This window comes from Callospermophilus lateralis, chromosome 13 (genome assembly GCF_048772815.1).
Source record: "Callospermophilus lateralis isolate mCalLat2 chromosome 13, mCalLat2.hap1, whole genome shotgun sequence".
In the NCBI taxonomy this organism is placed as follows: domain Eukaryota; kingdom Metazoa; phylum Chordata; class Mammalia; order Rodentia; family Sciuridae; genus Callospermophilus; species Callospermophilus lateralis.
The window spans coordinates 23,411,564-23,432,873 of NC_135317.1; the positions used below are offsets into that span (position 1 = coordinate 23,411,564).

At 37.7% G+C, this 21,310-nt stretch overlaps 1 protein-coding gene across 3 annotated transcripts in view; it reads left to right on the forward strand.

Moving 5' to 3' along the window:
* Positions 1 to 9,863: 9,863 nt before the first annotated feature.
* Tasor2 (transcription activation suppressor family member 2) overlaps positions 9,864 to 21,310 on the forward strand; it is a 76,860-nt gene continuing 65,413 nt past the window's right edge. For all 3 annotated transcript variants that reach the window (XM_076831988.1, XM_076831989.1, XM_076831990.1), the window contains exons 1-2: positions 9,864 to 9,933; positions 10,034 to 10,181. The gene's annotated coding sequence lies outside the window, so the exon portion shown is untranslated. The remainder of the gene's footprint in view (positions 9,934 to 10,033; positions 10,182 to 21,310) is intronic.

The following is a 21,310-nucleotide window of genomic DNA, read 5'->3' on the forward strand; positions in this document are numbered from 1 at the left end:
AAGGAAAGGTGAAAGTAAACAAACAGATCTGTTAACCTCCTATTTTGTTCACATTTTAAAACAATCTTCAACAGCTGTTTACCCAATTTAAATTAAACCATTTAAATCACGTGAATAAAAAAAAAATTATTTGGATCCATTTTTTCATGAGCGCTCATCATATATGACATATGGACATACGTACATTCAAACACAAAACACAAGTGTGCACACATAATACATATGACACATAACATAATAGTAAAGGCCTTATAACTTTTTACAGGTGAAATCTCCATTGCAATGTTTAAAAACTCTATAGTCAAAAAATAGAACTGATAAGCAAAACATTAACCTAGGTCTGTATGAGCTCAAAAAAAAAAAATATGGGAAAGGGCAATAATAAAATAGATATTGAAAAAAGCATTCTGGTTCTGTCGCAGATGTAAGAATAACCAAACTGGAGTTCTGGATATCACATCTTCTTTTTGGTCTGTAGAAATCGCTTTAGTTAATCTGTCTGGAATCCAAATCAACTGCTGTTCTCCCTGTGGAAACACATAAACAGACCCCCGATTCCAGGCAATCACTGGGTCAGGACCTTAGTTAATCTCTCTGGAATCCAAATCGGCTGCTGTTCTCCCTGTGGAAACACACAAACAGACCCCCGACTCCAGACAATTACTGGGTCAGGACCTTTCCATTGTCCTGTTAGAATATCCTTCCAAAGTACCTTGGGCTTATATACATTTTTTGGACACATATGCCTTTCCGCAGCACTAAGCCCTGATGAATCCAAATTTAAAAAGTTTAGAGTAAAAAGGGTTATTTTAAGTTTATCTTTGGGGAATATATACCCCTTCCCAATTCCTTCTTTTTGCTTTAATAAGTACATTTTAATAGTTTGATGAGCTCTTTCAACTATGTCTTGTCCCTGTGGATTGTATGGGATTCCTGTTATATGAGTAATGCCAAATGATGAGCAAAATTGTTTAAAAGAGGTAGAAGTATAACCAGGGGCATTATCTGTTTTTAACTGTTTTGGAACGCCCACAGTGGCAAAATTTTGTAAGCAATGAGCTATAACATCTTTAGTTTTTTCTCCGGCATGAAGGGAGCCCATCAAAAATCCAGACGAAGTATCAACTGTAACATGCAAATATTTTAATTTTCCAAATTCTGGCAAGTGTGTGACATCCATCTGCCAAATATGGTTAGGTATCAATCCTTTAGGATTGACTCCAAGATTAACTTGTGGTAAAAAGGTCACACAATTTTGACATTGTTTTATTATTTGTCTAGCTTGTTCCTTAGTTATTTTAAAACGCTTTTGTAAAGTATTAGCATTGACATGGAACTTTTTATGAAAATTTATAGCTTCTTCTAGTGTAGAGAAAATATGTATGTCATGTGTAGTTTTATCTGCTAAATCATTGCCCAAACTAAGGGCTCCAGGCAATCCTGTATGTGCCCTGATATGTCCTATAAAGAATGGATCTTTTCTGTCCCAGATTAGACTTTGTATAGTGGAAAACAAAGAGAAAATAGTGGAGGAAGGGGAAATCCTACCAGCATCTTCAAGGGATACTATAGCATTAACTATATACTGACTATCGGAAAATAAATTAAATACAGAATTTTTAAACATCACAAAAGCCTGTAATACTGCCTTAAGCTCTACCTTTTGAGCTGATTGTTTGGGTACTAAAAATGTAAAAGTTTGATCAGGTGTAACTATTGCTGCTGTACCATTATTTGATCCATCAGTGAATATATTTGGAGCATTCCCGATAGGTGTTTTTCTTGTCATTTTTGGAAAAATTACAGGATGCGATGACCAAAAAGACAATAAAGGATTAGATGGTAAGTGGTTATCAAATGAAACATTAGATTTGCACATGATTATTGCCCAAGTATTTAACTCATTCGCTAACTCATCAATTTGATTCATAGTATATGGAGTAATAATTTTATTGGGAGAAATTCCAAACACTCCCTTTGCTGCTTTTATTCCTTTGAGTATTAATTGTCCTACAGCCTCAGGATACCTAGTAAGAATAGTGTTAGGAGAATAAGATAAATGTATCCATAATAATGGGCCTTCTTGCCAAAATACTCCTGTAGGAATATTTTTTGTTGGTAGTACAATAAATAATAAAGGCAAACTTATATCAATTCTATCCAAATGCATATTTTCCATATATGTTTCAATGATTTTTAATGCCTTTCTTGCTTCAGGCGTTAACATTCGGGGTGAATTTGGATCTGATGGACCTTTTAGGATATCAAATAAAGGTCCCAACTCTCCTGTTGGTATACCTAGATAAGGCCTTATCCAATTTATGTCTCCTAATAACTTTTGAAAGTCATTAAGGGATTTGAGTTGATCTACTCGTATTTGAATTTTTGGTGGACGGACCATGGTTGAGGATAATAGAACTCCTAAATAATTAATTGGAAAATTTAATTGTACTTTATCTATTGCTATCTCTAGATTATAATTTTTTAATAAGTTTGTAAGTGTGGCATAACAGTCTAGCAATGTGTTTTTAGCTTTGTGTGCTAATAATACATCATCCATATAGTGAAATATTTGTAGTTCAGGATTTTGATTTCTAAGTGGCTGGATTGCTTTGTCAACATAAATTTGACACATAGTTGGGCTGTTAGCCATCCCTTGAGGGAGTACTTTCCATTCATATCTCTGATCAGGACCTTCATGATTCAGTGCAGGGACAGTAAATGCAAAACGTGGACTATCCTCAGGATGAATTGGAATTGAAAAAAAACAATCTTTAATATCTATAACTAAAACATACCAAGTTTTTGGCAAAGCAGACAATTGAGGAATCCCCGATTGAGCAGGTCCCATAATAACCATCTCATTATTAATGGCTCTTAAATCTTGCAATAATCTCCATTTACCAGATTTCTTTTTGATGACAAAAATGGGAGTATTATGGGGAGATACAGAAGGTTGTATATGTCCTTCTGCTAATTGTTGTTTGACCAGATCATGGGCTGCTAGTATCTTTTCTTTAGTCAGGGGCCACTGAGGAACCCATACTGGTCTTTCTGATTTCCAAGTAATTTTTATTGTCTCAGTGGCCCTTTCTGAAAATCCAACCCATGTCTGTCTGTTCCTTGATCTATTTGTATTGGTGCTGCTATACCTTGTTCTTGTTTTCCTAATCTTTTTCCTTTCCTAAAACCTTGTCTAGTCATAATAGTGGGTGCATTTTGGTTGATGTTATTTGTTAATGTCAAACCTAATTGATCTAGGACATCTCGTCCCCATAAATTTATAGGAAGATAATCCAATACATATGGCTGTATAGTTCCTTCACATCCTTCAGGATCCTTCCAATCTAATACCATTGCACTTCTATGGGGATTAGTCGCCACTCCTAGGCCTCGAAGCGTTTGAGTGGCTTGTTGTAAAGGCCAATGTTTTGGCCATTCTTGACGAGAGATGATGCTAAGGTCTGCACCTGTATCCAGTAGCCCATTAAATTCATGTCCTTGAATATTTAGTTTTAGCATGGGGCGAGAATCTAAATTTAAAGACAGCATAGCCCAATCTACACCTGTGGAGCCTAATCCCTTGGAACCTCTTTCTGTAGCACGACTGGAAAATTTATCATGTAGGCTTGGTATTATTAGTAACTGTGCTATTCTATCTCCTGGTGAAATTACTGATATACCATTTGGAGAACTGGCTATAATTTTTATTTCACCTTCATAATCGGGATCAATTACCCCAGGACTTATCATAAGTCCTTTTAGAGTAGAAGAGCTGCGTCCCAATAATAAGCCTACTGTTCCTTTGGGAAGAGGTCCTTTCACCCCTGTGGGAATGATTTGAACTCCCATCTCTGGAGTTAGTACTGATCTGGCGGAGGCACAGATGTCCAACCCTGCGCTCCCTCTGGTTTGTCTGATGAGGGATCTGATGGACAATGTGTCCTGGGCACTACCCTGATGGGGTTGCTGGGTTCCTCCAGTGCTCCGTATATTTGTGGTTTTGGGCCCCGGAGCATTGGGCCCCCCTGTCCATTTTTTGGCAATGGAGCCCAGTACCTTTCTCCACGATATCGTGGATAAACACTTGGTCCTTGTTCGTTTTTTGATAATGGAGTACCCTCTATGGTGGTTTGAGAACGGCATTCATTAGCCCAATGTCTCCCTCTACGGCATCGTGGGCAAATACCCGGTATTCTACTCCTTTGATACCTAGTTTTGTTAAACCCTCCTCCTATGGGGCAATTCCTTTTAAAATGTCCTGTTTGTTCACAATTGTAGCATGTTCTTGGCCTGGAATCTAAAGCCTGTTTTACTGCAGCTGCCACAATTTGCCCTTGTTCATTAATGTCTCTGGCATCTAAAGCCTGTTTTACTGCAGCTGCCACAATTTTCCCTTGTTCATTAATGTCTCTGGCATCTAAAGCCTGTTTTACTGCAGCTGCCATGACTTGCTCTTGTTCATTAATGTCTCTACATAATTTAATATATGTGTTTAAATCTTCATGTTTCCATGGTCTAATGATATCTCTGCACCAACGATTCGCTTGGTCATAAGCCAGTTGTTTTATTAATGGCATTGCTTGTTCTGTATTCCCAAAAACTCTGGTAGCTGTTTGAATAAGCCTATCTACAAATTCAGCATAAGATTCATTAGTTCCTTGTATTATCTTAGATAATTGACCTTGTAAACCTCCATGTCCTTGTAAAGTCTTCCATGCCTTAACTGCATCTACAGCAATTTGTAAATATACACCAGGATCATATGCAATTTGATGCTGCTGATCCTCATAAGGTCCCTTTCCTAACAACATATCTAGATTTCTCTGAGGATAACCAGCTGCTGCATTTCGCCTAGCCGTCTCCTTGCAAAATTCCTCATTGGCAACCTTCCATAACAGGTATTGTCCTCCATTTAGCACAGCTTTACACATATTAGCCCAATCTGCTGGCGTCATGTTCAAGTTGGTAATGGATTCGACCAAGCTTACAGTGAAGGGTGCTTGAGGACCATAGGTTATTACAGCCTCTTTTAGCTGCTTCACTGTTTTGAAATTTAAAGTATGGTAAATTCGCTGCCCTCCTACCTCAAATACAGGGCATGTTAATACTTGAGATCCTGTCTCAGGATCTGAACTATCCACTGCGGGGGTTGGGGGCCTCTCAGCATATGGACGTGGCCTTGTCAGTTGGACACTTACGCCCTCTGGTGATAGAAAGGTGTTAGTAGCAGTCTCCTGTAGAGGTGGTGCTGTTGGTTGGACACTTAAGCCCTCTGGTGATAGAAAGGTTTTAGTAGCAGTCTCCTTTTGTAACTTTCCCCCTGATGGCTTTTTCTGCTCTAAACTTTCTTTCTCTGTCTGATTAGCTCGAAAGACCTTCTCTTTTACTTGAATCTTTTCCTCTTTCTGACTAACTTGAGAGACCTCCTCATTTACTTGAATCAATATATCTTCTCCTTCCTCTACCTTTGTCTGAATTGAAGGTTTTGGACTAAGAAAACCAGATACCAATGCCCACAATGCCAATGTGCCAGCTGGCAGAGTTCCTGGGCTGTTCTTTTCTATTCTTTTTAAATCTTCACCATGATGGTTCCATTGTGATATACTTAACAACTCCTCCTTAAAAAGCCATGGGCTACATTTTTGCATTGTATCAACGTATGCCCTGACTGCTCTTGATTTTACTGGGATGCCTCCTTCCTCTAACAATTTACTTAACACTCTTTCGGTTTGTTTTTTACTAATTTCTGATCCCGTATTTCTACTATAATACAACCCAACAAGATGACGCCAAACAAAACCGAGACAGAATGAAATAAAAATGGAACAACAAAAATTCATTATAGCCTTTCTATCCTCCTTATATGTGCATCCGTCCTTTCTCCCTATCTGTTCCTCAGACGTAAATAGTTTTTCCTCAGAAGTGAGCGGTTTTTCTTCCGTCTCACTCATCTCCAGGGACAGGCAACTTAAAACAAAAATGAAGCAAAACAAAAGAGGAATCTTAAAATGGCTCCCCATCCTCTCACCCTGCCCTCAGGGGCGAGCGGTTTACTTACCCTCAGTCGCTCCCCGTGCGAGCCACCAAATGCCGCAGTCTGGCTGGGCACAATTCAGGAGCCACTTGTCAAAAGAAACTAACTTTATTTTTAGAACCACACAAGATAAACAAAACAGCTCCTCAGGAAAAAACCCTCAGAGCCCAACTGCCACCACCGGCTTCCCACAAGCCACACACACCCAACAACCTCTTTCTCCCACAATCCTCCTGCTCTTGAGGCCGATTGGCTGGGTCGCATGGGCGGAGCTAAAAAAGTCCCCCAATGAGCAGCTCCGTGGTCTGAAAGGGCAGGGAAACAGCCCAATGAGCATCTCCACAGAGGAGCCAATCAGCTAGATGTTGCTAGATGTTGCTGGGGCTGCTGTGAGCCAATCATCAGCTGGTAGTCTGAAAGGGCAGGGAAACAGCTCAATGAGCATCTCCACAGAGGAGCCAATCAGCTAGGTGTTGCTGGGGCCGCTGTGAGCCAATCATCAGCTGGCAGTCTGAAAGTTTGCTGGAGCCCCTTCGGCTGTGGCTCTCAACAAAGTACCATTAAGGACAACATCAAAACATATGAAGAGATAAATATAACAAAATGTATGCAAGACCTGTATACTGAAATTTATAAATATTGCTAAAAATTTTAATGACCTAATTAAACTTTATCATATTTTATATATTTGAAGGCTATTAAGCTGTTAATTCTCCCCTAGATTTATTTTATCTATGCATTCAGGATAATATCAACAAAAATTCCATCAGGTTTTTTTTAAAAATGAGAAAATGGATAAGGTGATCAGAAATGTATACAGAAATTCAAAACACTTAGAATAGCCAAAATATATTTTAAAAAAACAAAGTTGGAAGCAATGCAAAGTCAAACCATAATGTACCAAATTAAAAAGCACTGGCAAGTATGTAGAAAAAACTAGAATAAGCTGCTGTGGAGGTGTAAAAGCTAGATAAAAATAACTGGCAAAAGTTTGGCATCATCATCCATAATAAAAACCCAAACTCAGTGGTTTTTGATATAGCATTAATGATCAGACTCATCAATCTTCAACACATCTAACTTTCTGCTAATCTAAGGTGAGTTGAGTTGTGATTTGGCACCACATCTGTTTCACATAGGGGTTTTTGTTGTTGCTGTTTTTGTACTGAGGTTTGAACCTACGGCACTTTACCACTGAGCTATATTTTTTTTAAAAGAGAGAGAGATAATTTTTTTAATACTTTTTTTTTTAGTTTTCGGCGGACACAACATCTTTGTTTTTGTATGTGGTGCTGAGGATTGAACCCGGGACACACGCATGCCAGGCGAGCATGATACCGCTTGAGCCACATCCCCAGCCCAGATATTTTTATTTTTTGAAACAGGGTCTCACTAAGTTGCTAAGGGCTTAAATTGCTGAGGATGGCCTCAAACTTGCAATCCTCCTGCCTCAGCATCCCAAATTGCTTGGATCAGAGGTGTGCCACATCACATCCAATTCCAAATAGCTTTCTTCTGGAGACCTAGGCTGAAGGGGCAACAGCTACATGAGGCCTGTTTTTCTCATGTGAATCACCTGGGGATAAGAGCAGAGGCCAACTACACAAATGCACTTAATACTTTCATGTAATGTCTGCTAATATTCTATCATCCAAAGAACTCACTTAACCAAGGCCAATATCAATGAGGAAAAGAATTTGGCCAATAGTGTGTGTTTGAGGGAAAATATTTGCAAAAACAAAAATCCAAATAATCATGTTTAGCATTCCATTAGTAGGTGTATGCCCAACAGAAATAAGTGCACGTGTGCTTTAAAAGATATAAATAAGAATGTTCAATATCAGCATTATTTAAAATATTCAAGAATGGAAACAATCTAAATGTCCATCACAGTGCCATGAGTAAAGAAAATGTGCTACACCCGTAAGCAAAGCCGTGAAAAATATAAGAACAGAAACACATAAAAACCTAATGAGTCTCATACACATCCAGATAATTATTCAATTTGTGTTGATTTCAAATCACCAGCAAATACATGATAAAGTTTAAGGAGTCATATTAGATGGCAATTTTTTTTTTAAGTAAGGAAGAGAGATCATCAGGTGGAGTCAGAGTAGTGATTATTAGATTTGGTGGTAGGCCAAAGTGGTATCTTGGCCCATTTTCTGTTGCTTTAACAGAATACAACACACTTGAGTCAATTAAAAACAGGAGAAGCTTATTCTGCTTATGGTTCTGGATGTTGGAAAATCAAAGACTGAGGGGCTGCATCTGGTGAAGCCCTTTAAGTTGCATTATTACACAGGGGAAGGGGGGCAAGTGGGTACATAGGGAGTGAGACCACAGCAGGCATCAGGAACCCAGACTATGATAACTAAACCTCTCCTGCAAAAATCCATACACAAGAAGAGTACTCATGATCTAATAAACTTTTAAAAGTTCCACCTCTTCTGCAGGCATGGTGCCCATACCTGTAATCCCAGCAGTATGGGAGGCTGAGGCAGGAGATCCCAGGTTCAAAGCCACCTTAGCAAAAGTGAGGTGCTAAGCTACTCAATGACAACCTGTCTCTAAACAATTACAAAATAGGGCTGGGGATGTAGCTCCAAGTGGTTGAGTGCCCCTAAGTTCAATCCCCACTACGCCCAACCCCCCCCCCAAAAAAAAAAACAAAAAAAAAGTTCTACCACTTAGTAGTATTGCAATGGTAATTAAATTTCACTAATTCTGAAAGGGAATATTCAAATATTGATTGGGAAACACCAGGGGGAGGGAGCTTCCAGAATATTGGCAAAGTTCCATTTCTTGACCTGGGTGGGGTTTCATGAATATTTGCTTTAAGATAAATCATGAAACTATACATTCTGGTTCTTTGCATTTTTAATATAATTTCATTCTTTACCTTCTTCAAATAACAAGCTTAATTTCACTTCTCAGAGCCTTTACACTTGCTGTGCCTTCAGGTGTGAAAGCTCTACTTTCAGATCTTCTTAGGATTCACCTGGCCATCACTTCTTTGATTTTTGAATGGCCCCTTTTCATTGAGACCTTGTAGTTCTTCTTCTGCTCTGGCCTCCGTCTTCCAACTCCATCCACCAGCATTTCCAGTTTGTCTTCACGGCATGTATTATAGGAAATTCTACTTTGTTATGGTGTAGGTTTATCTGTTTTTCACCCATCTCTAAATTCGATTATGGCTGCAGGGTCTTTGTCCAGCTTGTTCATGGTTGTTAATTCAAGTGTCTAATGCAGCACCTGGTCACAATAAACAGAGAACTATCCCAAGTGATTAAATCTTTGTATTCCCAAAACGTGTCAATATACTTGGCTCAACAGCACTTAATCTCTCTCAGTGAGGTTTATCTTGGGTAAGGATAGCCCTGAATTAACGTTATTTATGGTCACCTTAGCTCTCTCCCTATAGATTATGGAGACCTGTTCTAGGGAACCAGCGCAGAGACCGCGTGCTACACGGATACGGGCGAGACTTTGGAAATGTTTTAAGTGGCAGGAGGATCAGGAAGCAAGGAAGGCGAGGTGTAGGCGAACTTCATTGGGCCACTGCTAGTCTCCAGTCGCTTCCCGCCAGCCTTTTCCGCATCCGGCCGGGAGCCAGTCTCGCGAGATGCGAACTCGGCCGTACTAGCCTGAGACTCGCGCCTGCGCAAAGACCAGAAGCGAGCGCCGCGTGGACGTCAATGGCGGCTCGCGCCTGCGTCCTGGTTTCGCCCCGTGATTGGTTCCCGTCTTCCAGGGGACGCGGCAGTTCAGTTTTCACTTTCTCTCTTTTTCCGCACCCCTCCTCTTTTTCCTTGAGCCACAAGGTTTTACTTCCGGTCGCTGGAGCCCGGCCGTGAGAAAGTCGACGCGGTCCTTCAGGCGGCGGGCGTCCTTGGGTAGGTTGTCGGCTGTGACTCTGAGGGGAGACCCGGGGCGCGGGGCCGGGCGCGACGTGGGGAGCGCGGCGCTCCTCTGACGAGGCGCTGTTTGCGCTAGGGCCGGAGACGGCGCCTGGTTCCGTGCACTCTTGCTGGCCAGCTGGCTGCCAGGCCGGGGAAGGAGGAGCGGAGGTGCTGGAAAAGCATGGGAAGAAAAGTGCGCAGTGATCACAAGTCCTCGGGGGAAGCGGCCGCACCAAGGACAGGTAAACCCTTTTCAGTCTGGGGCGTCCTGGTCGCTCACCTCCGCAGACACCCGGAGAAGAACCGGTCCCGAGTGTGAGCGCACCGCCAGCTGCTTGGGCGTGTGCGCGGCCGGGGGCTGCGTCCCCGGGGTTCTGCAGTGATGGACGGCGGGCGCGTTCCTGCCACCTGTTTGCATTGCGGCGGGTGGGAGGGTTCGGCATTGCTCCGCGTCCTTTCTGCTTGGCCACCTTACCATAACTGTCCAACCTATGGCCAGTCCCAGTTTCGCCAGCACACACATCTTAACGATGGCACAGGTCCGTGCAGGGCTTCGAAATTGGTTTCTCCCCCTTTTCAGGCAGAAAGTCTGAAACGGTTTAAACATTTCGTTTGGGTTCGCCTTTCAGAAGGCAACTGCATCCTCACGAGTAGGACAGTAAGTTCTTGGCTGAAGTGGCCCTCCTTGGGTCTGGACTGCCAGGAAATCGTTTCCTAAGGGTTCGTTATGAAGCCTGCTACTCAAGTTTCTTCCTTAAGAGACCATGGCAGTACGTGACCTCTTAAAAAAAAGGGGGGGGGGTGCCCATAGGGAAAGTCATTTAAGAACTAGCTGGAATAATGCATAAGGAATGTTCTAAAAGTTGGTCCTTGCAACCCAGCAGTTGGTCTGAAGGCGGCACTAACCAGCACTTTCTGGGAGAACGTGATTGATGAACCTCAAAATTTGAGTCTCAGAATTCTCAAGTTTTTCTTAATTACCACTTGTCTTTTTGAAATTCATGTTTAAACCAGTTTTACCTTTCTTTTTTCTTCCCGTAAGGTAAAATTAGAATGGTAGGGCTTATGAAAATGTGTCTTAAACTTATGTATTGTGCAAGTACACGATACTACTTGTAATAGCATTAGTGATCTGAGGCTCCACAGTGTTCCCCTGAGAAAGCATTATAAAGAGAGGAGTGTGTGTGAGAGAGAGTCAATATGGTAGAATCTGAGGCTGGTGTAATTCTATCTGGGAGGTTTATAACAAAGCAAATTAACAGTGTAAGAATACTCTTCTCTTGACAACCTGCCTTGTAGAAATGGATAACTGTATATCATATCTCCAATACATCAATAACTAACCAGGCCAAAAAAAATAACAGGTGACTTAAGTATCCACAATTATTTTAAGGAAGGCACACACAGTATTTGAAATATATTTTCAGGATATTTGCCCAAATGTAATTAATGCTCTTTAAAAAGGATATAAATTATGAGCATATCCTGTAACCTAGACATATTTGCTTATATGAATTAAAATCCACAGAGTACCTAAAACCTTGCCTGAGAATATTTGTTAAATAAATATAGTATGATATAGTTAGTATAATTAGACATTGCATGTATTTTGTTTCTCTGTTAGTGGACATTTATCTTCAAGATTTCTTTGTATCAGTGCTGCAGTGATTGGTTTTGGTTGTTTTGATGCTATTATAAACATGCCTCAAGTGATCAGATAGTGTTATAGAGTCCTTATCAGAATGATTTCAAATAATTGTACCCTTTTGAGTTCTCAAAACATGTATTAATCTTCCTGCTAGCTGGCAGTGGATGGTAAAAGTATTTTCTAAATATTTTACCCATTTAATAATTGAAAGAAAATTCTATTTAATTTTTATCTTCTTTGATGAATAAGAAAGTCAAATATTTTTGGCCAGGCCAAAATATCATTTGTGTGTGTATTTATTGGGTTTGAACTCTCTTCTTTGAGCCATGTACTGTTTTAGTTATTAGAGCTTTATAATATATTTTGGTGTTTTCTTTTGAAAAAGCTTTGGGTTCTTTTACATTTTTCTTCCAGATTAAATTTAGAGCCATCTCTTCAAGTTCTATAGAAAATCTTCTTTGGGATGTTGTTTGAGATTGCATTGAATTTTATAGATTAATTTGAGAAGAGACATTCTTTTGAGTTTTTCCTTCTAGGATAATAGGTATGTCTGTTTCTTCTTTAAAAAAAAAATTTGTTTTGTGTGAAAAATGCTGTTAAACATATACAGATACACAGTTTAAAAAAGTACATATCTATATGTTGCTTAATAGAAAACCACAGGTATCTTAGAAACATTTTGTGTCTGTTCTAGGAGGAAATAATTCCTTGCTCCATCACCATGATTATTATCAATTTTATGTTAATTATTCCCTTGTCTTTATTTACAGTTTTATCATGTATATTTTCTTAACATGTTGTTTACTTTCACTTGCTTTTGAACTTTATTTAAATAGAACCATAGTATATGTTCTGTCAGTTATTTTTTTTATCAAACATTGTTTCTGAAATTCATCCATGTTGAAGCATGTGCCTGTAGTTGAGCAATTCACAAACTTTTGGTCTCAGGATTCCTTTATACTTTAAAACACTATTGAGGACCTGAAAGATCTTTTATTTGAGTAGTATCTGTTGGTAGTTACTACACTAGATGTTAGAACTGACCAGTTTAAAATGTATGTATTTGTACCTTTAAAAAATAAGCCCATTACATCCAATATAGATAACATTTTAATGATAACAACCCACCTCCAATATTAGCAATGAATGGCACTGCTTTATATTTTTGTAAATAATTTTAATGTCTCCTAGAATTCTACTTCACATTTTCACATTGAGTCTACTGCAATGTATAGAGAAAAAAGAATAGAGAAAAAGTGGTTGGAAAAGGGAGAGATACTTGAATATCATTTTGAGGTAGTTATGTTCTTTTTGATATTTATCATTTATGTCATTAACAGTTTCTTAAAGGATAGCATCAATGTAGAATGTGGAACAATATTAGTAAAATTCCCTTGCTCTGTGACATTAACATTCATTGGTCTGTATTACACTTTTAGGAAAAATATGCTTTTTCTCCTACTCATTTGTCATTTGGAAAATATTGCCTCACTGAATTTTGCAGCTCTTCTGGTTGACAACGCATACCATTGTATAGTATTGGATACAATCACGTATATTAGCATTATCATCATTTTTGGAACCCCTGTTGTAGTTCATTCATTTGCAGTGAAATACAATTTGTTGATAAGAATAGTTTGAGAGCTGGGTTATAGCTTAGCGGTAGAGAGCTTGTTTCGCACATGTGAGGCACTGGGTTCAATCCTTAGCACCACATAAAAAATAAATAAAGATATTTAAAAAAAAGAATATAGTCTATATTTATCCATGTTGGTTATTTCCATCATTAGGCTGTTATAATTAGTGCTGATGGCTCAAAGCGCATAACATACAATACTTTTACTCTGGCCCATTAGTAGTGGAATTGCTAGGTCCATTGGAAGACTGTTGGACTTTCTTAGATGCTATGTAACATTTCCAAAATGATGGGTTTTTTTGTTTTTTTTCTTACATGACAATAGTGGAATGCATTATAATCATAATTATCCATTCATAGCACAATTTTTTGTAACCAAAATGGTGGTTTTGATTTATCATCCAGCAGTAGTGAATGAAACCTACCTTTCTCCACATATGGCTTTGTCCAACTTATTGATTTTTGCCAGTGTGATGGAAGTGAAATAGTACATTGTTTTTACAAACTATTTCCCTGACTACTTAAACAAATTAAAAATCTTTTCATGTGTTTTTAGTCAACCATATGTTTTCTTTAAATTTAGTCATGTTTATCCCATTATTTCTTTAGGATACTTATTTCCTCATACATTAGCTTGTAGGCATTTTTAAAAGTATGTTGGCAAATGTACAAATTGATATATTCTTCCTGTTGCTATCCCATGTTTTTTCTTAATATATTTGGAAAACCTCCATAAATAAGAATATAGAAAACATTATATAGCACAGGAAAACAATTTTTCTTTCTGTGGCTGTACCAGCTTTTTTTTTTTTTTTTTTTTTTTTTAAACCAGGGTACTTAACCACTAAGCTACATCCCCAGTTTTTTTTGAGAAAAGTTCTCACTAAGTTGCTTTCGGCCTTGCTAAGTTGCTGAGGCTGGCTTTTAACTTGTTATTCTCCTGCCTCAATTTCCAGAGCCACTAGGATTACAGGCTTGTACCAGTATTTTTTTGTTTTAGCTAGTCTGTAATAAATGGATTATTCAGTTATATCAAGTATTTTGCTGTTTGTTGGAGTGTAATATATTTTAATATGCTTCAGAAACTAGTCTTGATAATTGAGTTGCCAAGTACCTTTTCTCTGATTTTTTTTTTTAGTAAGCAAGTTCTTAATAAGTTGAATTTATCAATATTTTTTCTTGTAAAGGTTCTCTTCTATATTTTCTTCAAAACCTCTTAGAGATTATTTCACATTTATATACTTGGAATTGTTATTTGTGTACATTGTTGGGTATAGATACAATTTTACTTTATTCTCATGTAGATAACCAATTGTGGAATTTGCCATTGAACTCACTTGAGCCTTAAAGTATTGTTGGTGGCAGATGTTTAAATAATAATTCAATTTTTTTAGTGGTTATCAGATTACTCAGTTTTGTTTTTTTAATTATGTCAAGTGTGGTAAATCAACTTTTCTAGGACTTTGTCTATTTTGTTCAAATTTTAGTACATATCATCAGGGTTGTTGTAAGTGCCAAACTTACAACAGTGCCATCTTATAGTAGTATGATAACTTTAATTCTTATACCAAGGAGTGGTATAGCTGGGTCATATAGTGGTCATACATTTAATGTCAAAAAAACATGTAATACTTTTTTTTTTTTTTTAACCACTGAGCTACACCCTCAGCTCTTTATCTTTTATTTTGAGATAAGGTCTTCCTAAGTTGCTGAGTTTGACCTTGAACTTGCCACAGCCTCCAGAGCCTCTGGGATTACAGGCATGCACCCCCATGCCCAGCTCTTTATTTATTTATTTTTATGTAGTGCTGAAGATCAAATCCAGGGCTTGCGTGTGCTAGGCAAGTGCTCTACTGCTGCGCCACAACCCCAGCCCCCATGCTCTTTTAAATTTTTTATGTTAATTATTTATGATGCTACTCTCCATTTATTTTCCTTTTTTCTTCTTTTGGTACAGGGGATTTAACCCAAGGGGCCTTACCACTGAGTCACATCCCTAGCCCTTTTAATTATTCATTTATTTGGGTGCCAGGAATTGAACTTGGGCACTCTACCACCTAGCTACATCCCCAGTCCTATTTTGTATTTTATTTAGCAGTAGGGTCTCACTGAGTTGCTTAGGGCCTCAGTAAGTTGCTGAGACTGGCTTTGAACTCAAAATCCTCCTGTTTTGGCCTCCTCAGCTGCTGAGGTTACAGGTATGCGCCACTGTGCCTAGCTCCTTTTATTTTTTGAGACACAGTCTTACTAAGTTGCTTAGGGCCTTGCTAAGCCCATTTCTTTTTGTTCATTTTGCCTGTAGTTTACTTTCAATGATCCATATGGTTTTTATTTTAATATGTTTTTTTAGTTGTAGATGGACACAATACCTTTATTTTATTTATTTATTTTTATGTGGTGCTGAGGATAGAACCCAGTGCCTCACACATGTTAGGCAAGCATTCTACCATTGAGCTACAACCCCAGTCTCTGAGCCATATGTTTTATCTTCATTTTTCATTTATTAAATTATTTTGCCATAACTATAGTTTTCTTTGTTTTGTTTTTTGGTATCGGGGATTGAACTTTGGTACCAGGGATTGAATTCAACCACTGAGCCACATCCCTAGTCCTATTTTGTATTTTATTTAGAGACAGGGTCTCATTGACTTGTTTAATGCTTCCCTTTTGCTGAGGGTGACTTTGAACTTATCTCCTGTCTCGGCCTCCCAAGCAGCTGGGATTATAAGCATGTGCCACCACGCCTGGCTTAGATTTTTATATAATTGTGTATTTTAGATAAGTCTCTTTTAAGGAATTGAAATTTTTTTAAATGCAGTTCTAAAATATCTTTAGGTAGGACATTATGGCCTATTTGCATTTAATGCAGTGGCTCTTATTTTGTATTTTATTTGCTCTATTCTATATTTCTTGTCTCTCTTGTTTTTATTCATATTGATATAATATATTTTATCATTCCTTTTTTATCTACTAACTTGAAAATTATATTTCATATTTTTCCTAGAAATATGCATCCTTGACTTTACAAAGTCTAAAGTTAACTGAAATCTTTATCTTAGAGCTTAACTTCATTCAACCCCTTTATGATTTATGTCACTTTTATTCTGTATTTGAATTATTATTTCTGTATTTTTTATTTGTGCATTATAGTTATACATAATGGCAGGATTTGTTGTTACACATTTATGCATGCATACAATATAACAAGACATTTAAGCCAGTGTCATTTCCCAGTATTTCTCCCTTCTTTCCCTTCTCCCTCCTCTGCCCCTTTCTTCTATTCTAATCATTTCCCTTTGATTCTCACGAGCCCCACCCGCTTATACACATACTTCCTTCTTTTCCTTTTCTCTCTCTAGCTTTTACATGTAAGAGAAAACATGTGACCCTTGATCTTCTGAGTTTGGCTTAACTTTGCTTAACATAATGGTCTCAAGTTTCATCCACATTTTTGGAAATGACAATTGTATTTTTTCCTTTATGGCTGAATAAAAGTCCATTGGAGATGTGCCCCATTTTTGTTTATTCATTCATTCATTCATTCATGGACACTTCTGCTAATTCCATAGTTTGGCTATTATGAATTGTGCTGCTATAAACATAGGTATGCATGTGTTGCTATAAGATAAATACCAGGGAATGTGTAGCTAGGTCATTTGGTGGTTACATTCCTAGTCTTTTTTTTTTTTTGTACCCAGGATTGAACTCAGGGCACCCAACCACTGAGCCACATCCCCAGCCCCCCCACCTTTGTATTTTATTTAGAAACAGGGTTTCACCGAATTGCTTAGTGCCTCCGTTCCTGAGTGTGGCTTGGAACCCGCAATCCTCCTGCCTCAGCCTTCTGATCCACTGAGATTAGAGCCCTGTGCCACCTCACCCAGCATCATTCCTAGTCTTTTGAGGAAACTCCATACTGATTTCCATAGTGGTTGTACTAATTTACAATCCTGTTGAGTGTAAAAGTGTTCCTTTTTCTCTACATCCTCTCCAACATTCATTGTTGTTTTATTCTTGATGGCTGCTGCCATCTGAGTGGAAGGAGGTGAAATTTCAGTGTAGTTTTGATTTGCGTTTTCCTAATTGCTAATGATGTTGAATATTTTTTCATGTATTTGTTGTCCACTTGTATTTCTTCTTTTGATAAGTCCCTGTTTAGTTCATTCACCCACTTATTAATTGGGTTTGGTCTTAAGTTTTTTGAGTTTTTTTTTTTTTTTTTTTAATATATTCTGGATGTTAATTTAGGAGCTAGCAAACATTTTTTATCATTCTGAAAGTACTCTCTTAACATTTCTTAATTGTTTTGCTGTGCGTAACCTTTTTTTTTTTTTTTTTTTCCTGGTACCAGGGATTGAACTCAGGGCCTCTCAACCACTGAGCCGCATCCCTAGCCCTATTTTGTGTTTTATTTAGAGACAGGGTCTCACCGAGTTGCTTAGTGCCTTGCCGTGCCTTGCCGTGCCTTGCCGTTTCGAGGCTGGCCTTGAACTTGCAATCCTCCTATCTAAGCCTCCCTAGCTGCTGGGATTACAGGCATGGGTCACCACGCCTGTCCAGAAACTTAAATTTGATGCCATCCCATTTATTAACTCTTGGCATTATTTCTTGAGCTTTATGAGCCTATTAAGAAAGTTGTGCCTGTATGTTGGAATGTTGACCAAACACTCTTCTTCTAGGAGTTGCATAGTTTCTGATCTAATTCCTCTGTCTTTGATGCATTTTGAGTGTTGTGTAGGGTGAAATATAAGGGTCTAGTCTCATTTTATTATGTGTGGATAACCAGTTTCATATTTGAAGTTTTTAAAAAAATTATATCCAGATAGATGGCAACCTACATTAGTTTTTTTGTTGTTGTAAGACAATACTTGAGAAAAACAACTTAAAGTTGGAAAGATTTATTTTGGTACATGTTTTTGGAGGAGTCCAAAATAGGTTGGCCCTATTGCTGTGGCTCTGTGGTAAGGCAGAACATCATGGCAGAGTGAATAATGTGGAGCATGGCTACTCACCTCATGGCAGCCAGGAGGAAAGGGTTGGAGACAAGATATAGTTCCCAAGGACATACCCCTAAGTACATGTTTTCTCCAACTGGATTCTACCTCTTACAGTTTCTTCCACCTACTAATAGTCCTTTCAGCCATGAATCCCTCAGTGGATTAACCTATTCAAGAGGTCAGAGATGTAATGATTCAGTCTGTTCCCAAGGCCCACCTCTGACATTTGTTGCATTGGGGAGCAAGCCTTCAGCGCATGAGCCTTTGGGAGACTTTCCAGATCTAGACCATAAGCAGAATCTGCATTTTAGAATTGCATTTTATAGCCAGTGCTTATTTATATTTCCCACATTTTTACTACTTTCTCCATTATTAATTGCTTCTTTTCTTTTATTCTCTCTGGAACTGTTTTCTTTTTGCCTTCCTTCTGTATATCCTGTGGCAGACAGGCTTTTGTTGAAGGTCTGTTGATGATGAACTCTCTGTTTTTGTTCACCTGTCTTTATTTCACTGTCAATCTTGAAAAATGTGTTTGCTGAATATGGAAGTTTAGGTGTGAGGCTCTTCTTTCACAATGCTGGAGATTTCATTCTTGTCTTTGGCTTCTAATATTGCTGTAAAGTTACCTCTTGTCAGTTTCTTTTTTGTGGACTGCTGTTGATATTTTTCTTTTTGTCTTTAGCTTTCTGCCATTTTGCTCACCTATGTCTGTCTTATGCCAACACCATTTAGAAGTTTGTTTTATTTAATAGACCAAAATAAGTTTCATACTAATTAAAGGGTAAGCATTTTTAAGTGAAAGTATACTCTAAAAACTGACATAAAATACAATTTAATATTAAGGTTTTTTTAAAAAAAATTTTTTTAGTTGTTGATGGACCTTTATTTTATTTATTTATATGTGGTGCTGAGACTCGAAACCAATGCCTCACACATGCTAGGCAAGCGCTTTATACTGAGCTACAATCCCAGCCCCTAATTAAGGTTCTTTTTTCTTTTCCTTTTTTTTTTTTTTCCTAATTAAGGTTTTAATGGAAAGAAGGAAGTGACTTTTAAACCCAGAAACTATAGAGAAAATAATATAAACATTGATGGATTTGACATCTGTTTAGTGTTGTTATAATCCATCTCTTTATTGTAATTATAATGCATATTAATTGTACAGATTAATGGGTTTCAGTGTGACATGCATATTTCTGTACTTATTTTGTTTAAGCTTTTGTTTGGCTTCTTAAGCATGTAAATTGGAAGTAATTTTTAAATGGTTATAGGCCACTAATAAATCTTAAAAGTGTGAATTTCCGTTGTGTATTGTGTTTATCTTGTTGCATTAAGATAAATGTTTTATTGCCTACATAGTAAATATTTTTCTTACATATACAGGGAAAAGATTTGTAAAATACCAAAGGCAGTTTGCACCAATGTGTTTGAAAACTATGTAAATTTCATCTACCAATATTGTTCTAAATGGAAGAAACATCTGAATAAACCAATAATGATGGAAAAAAAGAGACTAGTCATAGCTCTACTCTCTCTTATAACCTCTTTGTTACAAATATTTTTTTTCCATAATTATAATTGCTATAATATTACATATTTCATTACTAGTCTTTTCAAAGAACCAGATTTTGCTTGCATTGATTTATTAGATTGGATTTTTATTTTTAAATTGGCTTCTTTTTTAAAAATTATTGCTTTTCTCACAAGAAATGTGTCTGGAGTATACTTTCTGTTTTTCCCTAGTTAGATTTAATAACTTTTAATTGGAGAATTCAATCTCTTGCTAATAATCTATTTTCTGTACTTGGCTTGGTGAAAATAGACCCCATTTAGAACCTTTGTACACCTGCTTCCTCATTAGAAGGAATATTTAAGACCAATTCCTGAGGCCTCCTTTGTTCAGTTGAGGCACCTCCTTCATCCCTGTGGAAATCTCCTACTTCTTTATGCCCAGGACATTTGGGGGTGGGATATAATAGTCTAGAGAGTCCCAAAGTGGTCTTAAAATGTTACTGTTACTGAGAGAAATTTTTTCTTAGGATCTTTTTGTAAGAGGGATAGTCCACTCAACAATATCTTATTAAAGGTTTATAGTTTAATATTTTTTTTCTAGGTAAATTACAATTACCATTTTTCTTTTTTGAGAGAGAGAATTTTAATATATTTTTTTTAGTTTTTGGTGGACACAACATCTTTGTATGTGGTGCTGAGGATTGAACCCGGGCCGCACACATGCCAGGCGAGCGCGCTACCGCTTGAGCCACATCCCCAGCCCCTATAGTTTAATATTGAAGAACAAATTCATAAACCTAGTTTGATGTGGAAAAAGAACAATGACCATTTAACTTTATATAGAAGTCAAAAAAGGTCACTGTACAAGCTTTGAAATGATTCTAATAAAATTACATAATCTCACATATAAAAAGGGTGGAGTTTGAAGAATTGTTTGACCTTTTTACACAAGCATATCAAGGAAAAAAAATTTTTTTCAGTACTGGGGAATGAACCAGGGGTTCTCTACCACCCAGCTATATTCCTAGCCCTTTTTATTTTATTTTGAGACGGGGTCTCACTAAATTGCCCAGGTTGGCCTAGAACTTGTTATCCTCCTTGCTATGGCCTCCCAACTAGCTGGCATTACAGGCATGTGCCTCTGTACCCAGCAAGAATAAATTATTATTGTGTGTGAGTGTGGTGCTAAGGATTGCACTAGGAAAATACTCTGCCACAGAGCTACAGCCCCAGCCCCAAGAATTAAATTTTTGATAGGTATAAGATTATAGCCATCAGTCTGATAATCAAACTTTTTAGAGTATTTTGAATTTTGAGAATGTTAAAACATTCAAAAACTGAGTATTAATTAAACCCTAGGGTAGGAAAACTGCAATTAAATGAAAAAGTCAAGAGTACATAGATAAAATTCATTTTACTCAATGAATATTATCTGAATTTTTTTTTAAAGCAGTTTCTTTCCACCAGTTAAACTAAAATACCCTAAGTAAATGTGCTATTTTAAATAGCACATAATTGCTGGGCTGGAGGCTGAGGCAATGAGGATCACAAGTTTAAGACTAGCCTTGGCCCCGTCTT